Here is a 9,303-nt window from a genome sequence, read left to right as displayed (position 1 = left end):
GTCAACTTCCCAAACAGAAGAAAATGTTAACTCATAGTGCATTTGGAGTTTGTTCCACCAGGTCAGACTGTTCATCGAGCTTTCGATTTAGAGGTTCTGAAAAGATTGAGTAACTGTGTGACGAAAAGGGCCTGATCTATGGCAGATGAAAGACTGGTTTTGCCACCCTAACAATCAATGCCCCTGCTCAAGCCGTCATCTCAGTGTGCCTGTTTGGGCAAAAAAGAGCATTCCTCTTTTGCCCCACTCACTTCACACACCTGACTTCACTCGTGTGACTTCCTTTTGTTTCTGTGTCTTAAGAGGGACATGAAAAGATAGAGATTGATGACCTAGAGGAGGTGAAGAAAAAAATGAGGGAGGTGCTGTGAGCTATCCAAACAGATGAGTTTGAGAAATGTTCCCAAGAATGGAATCACAGATTTGAGAAATATATTAAGTGTAATGGAGAGTACTTTGAAGGTTATAAAATTTTTTGTGGGAAAAAAATTTAAAGACACAGCTTTAGAAAATTAAAATCTGGGTTTTTTGGGGGGGTACCTCCTCATATTATATGTATGTTCTCAAATTTTAAAGAAACTTCCAAATGATATTCCAACCTGGTTATCCCATTTACATTAAGAATTACAAGGCTGGAGGAATTCAGTTTTTCCATGTCCCCGCAACACTTTATATGTTCAGCGTCTTATTGTAGCCATATTAATGCTTATTAGGAGATTTCATTGCATATCAATTTTTATTTCTTAAATACTAATAAAGTAGAGCATTTTTGTTTGCTTATTAGTTTTCCCACATCTTCATTGATTGATGATCTGTTCAAATCTTTTGGTTTTGAAAATAACTAGACCATTTTTTCTTATTATAAGGTAGATAGAAAGATGATATATAGATAGAGAAAACCAAATCCACTTTCATGGAATTGATTCAGATTCATAACAACCTTAAAAGACAGAGTAGAACTGTTATAAAGCATTTCTGTGGCTGTCAATCTTTGTGAGAGTAAAAGCCTTATCTTTCTCCTGCAGAGCCATTGGTGGGTTTGAACCAACTATCTTGCAGTTAGTAACCCAGCACTTCATTATCTGCACCAGCAGGACTCCCTGCCTTATCCTCTCACTCACATGTGTTCTCTCTATACATAGATAGGTGATAGATAGATAGATGATAGATGATGATAGATAGATAGATAGATAGATATAGAGATAGATGATAGATAGATAGATAGATAGATAGATAGATAGATAGATAGATAGATAGGTAGATACTTACATACAAATATAATCTGATATATGTATCTTACATATTTTCTCCCAGTCTTTTTTATTATATTTTATTCAATGAATTTCATAATTTAGATAGCAAACATTTTTAATTTTGATGAGGTGAAAATGTCAGATTTTCTTGTACAATCCACACTTCTTTTGTTTTGTTTTATCTAAGTAAACCTTGTCTATCCCACAGTCAGAAAACTTTTTCTCCTAAGATTTCTCCTAGTAGCTATATAATTCTTTGCATTATATTTAGGTCTGTGATCCATTCAAGTTCATTTCATAGGGTAAATTTAAGTGTTTAGTTTTTCCACATTCACAGTCAAAAGACTTTTGTGCTTCCACTGATTTGCCTTTGTTCACTGTCTAAGATACACCAGCTCTACACGTGTCAGGAGAGTTCTAGGCTCCATAGTGTACTATTGATGGGTATAACTGTCTGCTGACTAATATCAAACTGCCTAGATTTTCATTAGCTTCACGATAAATCTGGAAATGAGTTGAGTAAGACTCAACTTTGTTCTTTTTAATATTGATTTTACTTATTCTAGATCTTTTGCATTTTCCTACAAAAGTCTGTCGATTTTTACCAAAAAGGCTGCTGAGAGTAATTTGGGATTTACATTGAAAAGTGGGGGTCTTTCAGCAGCCATATACATTCTCCACAAGAAAACACGTTTCTTACTATTTAAGTTTTATATGAATGCCAGTGTAAATTGACACACTGCTTTGAAAGCCTCTGGCAAATACTGGCCTGAACTAGTGGAGACAGAGGCTTTAGCTATTAGTTTTCATCTGCATACTCATTTAGGCCCATTTTGAACTACTTTGAAAGCCTAGCAGTTAAAGTAACTACTTTATGAGAGAGAAAAGTGATACATTGAAAGTTAAGATCATTATCACTGCACATTAATTTTCTTATATAAATCCATTTCTTCCAGACTTTAGGAACTCAGTTTTCATAATGATTCAATAAATATAAACTGAAGGAAAAAATTCCACCAGAATCCCAGAAGCAGAAATAACATTACAATGCTAATACAGTCAGTAGGAGGCCACAGTAATCCAGATTATCATACATAACTGTCTCATGGAAACTAATTTGACTTTTATTGTGCTGCTAAATGAAATTATTACATGATCTATAGATTATTGAGCCCCGTGGCAATGCTGGATAGTGAGGCGCTGTGCTGCATCTCTTACTTTGATGGTTCCAAGGTTTTCAAAAGCACTTTACACATTAAGAGTGCATAAAGAAGACTATAATATTCAGAAATAACACAGTGGCTAAATAAATTACTCTCCAGAAACCGTAACTATGGTCGGAAGTATGCAGAAAACAAAGCATTTATTCATTAACCAAGTGCATCCAGTGAAGTTAAGGTACTAGGAAGAAGTTGCATGTACGACTTCTGTAATGAGGAAGACAGGCTTTTCTGCTGGCACAGATGTTTAGGACAGCGCACCCAGGTGTTCTCTGAACAGCAGCCTAATGCACTGTGAACAGTTTGGGAAATTTGTGACGTTGCTTGATGGTGTTGGAAACAATGGGTCATGGAAATCCAAGACTTTGAAAATATTGAATAGGTGAAATCTGATTATGAATAGTGTGTACTTAGCATAAGTGCAGGATAGAAGAGTGGGCATTTGTCTTGGAAACACAATTAAATGTTATGGCAATGATGGATTATTACAAAAATTAAAATTTTATATTATTTAAAAAATCATCTTGGTACCACCTCTCAAGTAGAATAAGCTCTCTCTCCCAGTTAAGATGTCCATTATGGTTCAGGTGACCATGGAGCCCTCATCACATCGATCTCAGGTAAGGGTTCATGATATCTGCTTCTCTCATCACCTTGAGGACTCTGGTAACTCAAAGCCTATGATATTAGGTTTTGCCATCCTCCTCTCACCTAAGTAAAACTGCCTACCATCATTCAATCCCATTTATTAAAGATTTTATTGCCTGGATCCACCCCAAATTCTAAAGCCATCGAATATCATTCTATAAGCTGACTCATAGTATTTCAGTCATGAAACATAGATTTTGCGTGCTTATTTGTTTGAATAATCAAGCAATTCATATGAGAAAACTTGAAGAATAAAATATTATTTTTGAATGACCCTCTAGCCCTCCTGATGAATTTGTGAATACCGGATTGCTTAGAGCAGTCATTCCCTACTTGCACAGTTCATTTTGCATTCTTCAAGACTTTGTTATATTTTAATAAAGCCACTGACTAAGAATTTTCTACTGAACAAAAATTGCTGTCCATGCGATTTCAACTCTGGCCAACTCACACGATGCAGAGTACAATTGCTTTGCATAGATTTATTTGAGTTTTCAAAACTGCGACACATTGGCAACTCTCTGTTCCAAAATGCTTTGGGGTGGCCTTGAACTATCAATTTTGTTGTTGTTGCTAGTTCAGTGAAAGCCATTTGCTCCTTCTAGAGACCAACTTTTTATATAGGTCAACTCTTTTAACCAGATAGAAACCTTATGAACTGGATACATGCATTATCGCCATTTCATTGCTCCCCATTGTGAAACTTGATCACAGCTAAATTAACATATTCAAGTGATGGATGCTTTGGAAAAATGTGGTGAAGGAATCAGATGGTGTTCAACTATCAGAAAGAATAGCATCTGGGTGTCTTAAAGGCATGCTCGAAAGCCATTGAATTAAAGAGTCAGCTAAATCCACATGGAAGGATCACACCAGCCCCTGTTAAGTAAGGATTGTACATAATAAAATCTAAGATCAGAGGAAGTAATTTTATTAGAGCTTAAATTTTGAGCACCTAGTTTTCAGACGGCACAGGGTCATTCAGTGTTTCTTTCCATTGTACATAGGGTCGCTCTGTGTCAAACCTGACTCGGGGGCACCCAACAACAATAAATAACAGTGAAAGCCCAAAATACATTTGCAGAGCTTCTACCTGGATTAAACCTCCACTGAATTCCTCCAGATCACTGACCAGGGATATGAAGAATCTAGCCCAGAGGGAGAGTGTATTGGGAATTTGATTACTGCAGATGTAGTTAAGCTAAACTTTAACATGTTATCATTTGTTGTTCATTTGATCCATCTTTACTTTGTTCTAGTTTCTATTATCTTCTGCTTTCATGTAGATTGAGATCTTTCTGTGCTTTAGTTTGTTATTGTGGTTGGGGTTTTTGTATGAATTTCTTTATTGGAAATCCAGGATAGGTAAACCTACAGGGACAGTAACTTTTATTAATATTTCCTTACAGTTATGGCAGGGTATGTGGGAGTTAATAACAATGGAGATAAGAATGAAAAAATGCTTTAGAATTGTAGTGATGATAGCAAAACTCTCTTTATTATATTTAATCCATTCAATTGTATGTCAACTAAAATGTTAATAAAACAAGCAAAAAGAAAAGAATTGGTTCAATAAGCAAAAAATGTCATCCACATGCAATTTGTAGGATAAAATTAAACAATTGTTACATTTAAAAAATTAACTTGTTCAAGATAATGCAACTAGAAAACCATGAATTAGACTATGTTTTTAATGATTTTTCTATATTCTCATCAAATAACATTTTAAGTTTCCATTCACCAAATGGAAAAAATAATACAATTTTTAGAAAGAGGGAAGTCTATAATAGAGTTTAACACTCGCAAATATTGGAGGACTTAGTACTCTCTTTCCCAAGGAGAAGAAATGCATTTGACCCTATGGTCAAAACTGACAGTCCGTTTGAAAGGACACAGTGAGGAAAAAAATTACCTAGTTGGGATTCTCCAATTTTTCCCCTTTTCCCAATGTCCTAACTAATTTTTGAAGGGAATTAAATCGAACTTTCTTGCTCTTTCCTAATTTAAAAAAAAATAATTGTTACCTGTTGTTATAAATCTAAAATGCATCGCTTGTGATTTGGACAAGGAAACAAATGTTGAATGGATGGAGTGAATGGAGTTACACAAGTCTGAGACCTATAAAGTTGACTGGATTGTAGCCAAGAGAGTGTGATATTTGACAACTTGGTCAGGCTGCATGAAGGGGCCAATTCACAAGTGTCACCAGAAGTGCTTCCATCACTCAGAGGAGCAGTTTTGTAATGATTCTGGAAATTAGAACAGTGGCTTTGAGGTTCAGGTTACTGTTACCATTACCTGCCTACTGACTATCGTTAGAGTAGCATGTGCTGAAATTTCCACATAAACCCATTTAGTGTTTTCCTGTTTGTTTGTTTATTCATTCATTTATTTTGGTTAACACTGAATATAGTTTTGTGTGTATCAGACATGGAAGAGAATATTAACTGAAAATCACCTGCCTAATTATGTGGGGCATCTACATTAACTACTTGTCCATTTTTTGGATGAAATTGAACATCACCCTACACATAAAATCTTACACACATGTGTGCATATTTGTAAACATATACTGTGTTCATAGATGTGGCCATTAGTCTTCTAAGAATGACAGTTGGGAAATGAAATATGTGAGAAGAAGGGGGAGAGACATATGGACTTTACAAGGCAAGATCAATTCATATTGGACATTCAGACTTCTCACTCCAAAAAACGTCTTTCAATACTTCATGGGGCACTTACAAGACACGTACTTCAAAGACATACTTCATGCCATTATTTTTCTCTCTTTCTTCTTCTTTTGCTCCCTCTCTCATGAGAGATAGCAATAGAGAGACATAGAGAGACTACATTTTATTTAGACTTGATTCAAAATGGCAGATTGGCCATCTGGCTAAATTCACTAGTCACCATAGGGCCTACTGAATAATGATAACGGTGGTAGTCATAATGATAATAAAACCTTTATATTTAAAAAGTAAAAGGGAATAATGCATAAGAGCAATGACATAGGAGAAAGGGTCATTATTAGGCAAATCTTTTTGAAACATTTTTGGAAGTTGGAATGTAGTGGGATCAATGAAAAGAATTATCAAGGAAAATAATAAACTTTTGTTTACAGATACTATATTTATATTTGAAACTAAAACTGCAAAAATATTTTTATTTATGATAATATTAAATATTTATCAAAAAATAATAACATTTACCATAATAATTAAAAGTCAACACAACATTTTATATAAAAAGTGTAATGTTTTGCAAAAAGTTAGTGAAGAGTAGCATTGTTTTACATTTTTCCAAAGGTCTTTTATATCTGGTTTAATAGACAACAGCTGCATTCTCATATTTGCTTCCGTATTCCATCTGCTTTAAGATGATGTTTCAGTTGAAGAATAGAAAGAAAATCCAATATTGCATTGACATATAATTGAAAAAGAAAGGAGAAATTAGCACAATTTTACATTAGTGTGGATACTCTTCTTTTCTACCAGATCAAGACTAAAAATCAGTATTTTCTTAAAATTTAGTTGTTGGTGGTAGGCAGACAACCATGATCTTTCTACATCAATGCCCTATCTGCTGTATTGATACAAATTATTACAGCAAACCTGGGGCTGACATTCTCAGTGATTATTTCTGTAAATTTCCCTGACAAATAACTCCCATTATTTGTGTAGCTAGCGTCCAGCCATAAAAGGATTGATTTTATACAAGTGAATAATTCAGGTACTGTAATATAGAGTTTGTCTACATTAGCCCAATATCCCTTTCTAAACAGAGCTTTAAAAAATTATTATAGGGGCTAGTCAAAGACAATGTTACCTGAAGATTGTTATGACTCAGGGAGATGATTGATAAGACTCTCTACTATAATTAACAAGGAGGTTTTGAAAGAGAGCCAAAGGCTGATAAAAACAAACAAGGAATATATAATCGAGGAATGGGTTTTAGGCTCCCACTAAAACCTAGTTCCCACTTAAGAACATTTAATTCTTACAACATGGTGCTACTCAATTCTAGCTTTCAGGAAGGGGACACAGAAGAACTGGTGTTGTTGCAAAATACGGTGAAGAAAGTAGATGGGGACCAGCTATCAGATAAGTCTGGGTGCTTAAAGACTTGTCCCCAAAGAGGCAGCCATCTAAGTGAGATGTCAATAAATTCACATGGAAGAAGCACACCACCATCAGTCACTGAAGGATTGCACATCATATAATACGATATCAAAGGAGGGATGAGTATCAGAGCCCAAATTGTGACAACCCGGCTTGCAGAAGGCTATGTAAAACTGGGGGGATGGGAGGAAAGTGGTTACTAAACAGAGTGTATTGGAGAGATGAGTAGAGAAGATCGAAGGGATAAACCTGACTTGAACAGTTAGAACAGTTAGAACGTTGTCAGCTGATTCCCGCTTCTGATGCACGCTGGACCTGATCTGGTTTTCAAGAATTTCCAAATTTTTGTTTTGATTTTTGTTTGTTCGTATTGGAGTTTATCTCAGAGGTGTTATGCCATTAGGGATTACCCTCTTGAAGCTGTGTTATATGTTTCTCTGCCTTTCGGTAGGTGAAACCCAGGACTGATGAACCGATAGGGACAGCAGGCAGAATCAGGGTTGGGGAATAAAAAGGAGACAATGTCAAGGAATCCAGGAAGGAAAACTTTTGGAAACTGATTGTGGTAGCAGTTGTACAATACTGTTGGGTGTGACTGAACTATGGATTGATAAGATATATGTATTAACTCACATTTAATAATGAATTTTTTAAAATATATAAAGAACAACAAAAATAATTAGTTGTAATACAGAATCTAAACCTATATAAAGTACCTTTCATACTTTGTTCCATTAAAATCTATTGGTATATTTTTCAATATGAATGTATCATTCAACCATGGTTATTTGGGAACATTATAATGGCTAATTTAGAAAGTATTGGCTCAGAAAGTTATGCGGACACCTTCAATCAATTATGATTAACTGATTTATCATTATTTTAAATTAATTACAATTAATGATGTAATATATAGTATAACTAAATAATAAAGCCACATTTGTTGATATAACCACCCATCGGATCAAAAAAGTGTTAATATCTATAAGCTATCAAGCAATGATATAAATATTCCAAATTCTAATTTTCACTTGGAACTAAAATTGTATTGTTAAAAGCAAATTTTCCTTGAAGCAACAAATTCAGTTTGTTTCTTCTTAAGAAAGTTTCTGCTAAGATCCATGTCTATTGAATTGTATTTTATGAGTGACTATTGCATAGGGGTAGTTTTCAGGGCACTAACCAAGCCCAAGGCATAGAGGGGTTACATGGGGGCCTACTAGCCACCAGTTGTTTGGTGGGAGAAAAATGATGTATTTCTACTCTCTTAAAGATGTAGTTTCAGAAACGTGCACAGGCCATTCTACCCTGTCCTGTAGAATAGTTAAAAGTTAAATGACTCAATAACAGGGAAGGTTGTTTCAGTTTGTTTGTTTGGTATTTTTTGGTAAGGCACCCTGGTGGTGTTGTCTGGTAATCATTGGACTACTAACCATGAGGTTATCGGTTCAAACCCACCAGCTGCTCCATGGGAGAAAGATGAGGCTGTCTGTTCCCATAAGGATTTATAGCCTCAAAACCCTATATAGGGTCATTATTGGCTAGATGTCAGTGGGCTTGGCTTTTTTTTTTGCTTGAGGTGGATTTAGAAATCTTTTTTTTTGCTTGAGGTGGATTTAGAAATCTTTCTAAAGTGGGTGGAACAGGAACCAGGAGTTTAGAAATATTTAAGTTTGCATACATAATCACATGAAAATTTTAAAACCACAAATAATATTTAAAAGAGGGGGCAGAAACGGAAAATGAAACATACACATTTTTTTCTTCTACAGATGATTTATGTCACCTAAATCTAATGCAACCAGAGATGAAATTATAATATACTATTTAAAGTTACAATGATTATCAGAGGAGATGTACAAATAGAAACACGTGAAACAGTTTTTCTCTGAGGAGATGACTAAGAACAAAGGAGGAAGCAGGAAACATTCATTGCTTAATTTAGTTCCATCTTAAATTGCTTGCTTAAAAATATTGCATGCCATATTGTTGTCTCCGCAGGCCTGTCTGGATAGGATAGGCTGGATGAACAATCTGGAGGAGAAAACAACGGGACTGACAGTT

At 35.0% G+C, this 9,303-nt stretch overlaps 1 pseudogene; it reads left to right on the top strand.

The window, feature by feature from the left end:
* Positions 1-3,042: 3,042 nt before the first annotated feature.
* Positions 3,043-9,303, top strand: part of LOC101640933 — a 37,333-nt pseudogene continuing 31,072 nt past the window's right edge.

The sequence above is a fragment of the Echinops telfairi genome, unplaced genomic scaffold, assembly GCF_000313985.2.
Source record: "Echinops telfairi isolate 266 unplaced genomic scaffold, ASM31398v2 ScPeMD7_9;HRSCAF=40, whole genome shotgun sequence".
Taxonomy (NCBI): Eukaryota; Metazoa; Chordata; class Mammalia; order Afrosoricida; family Tenrecidae; genus Echinops; species Echinops telfairi.
This window is presented reverse-complemented; position numbering and strand designations above follow the sequence as displayed.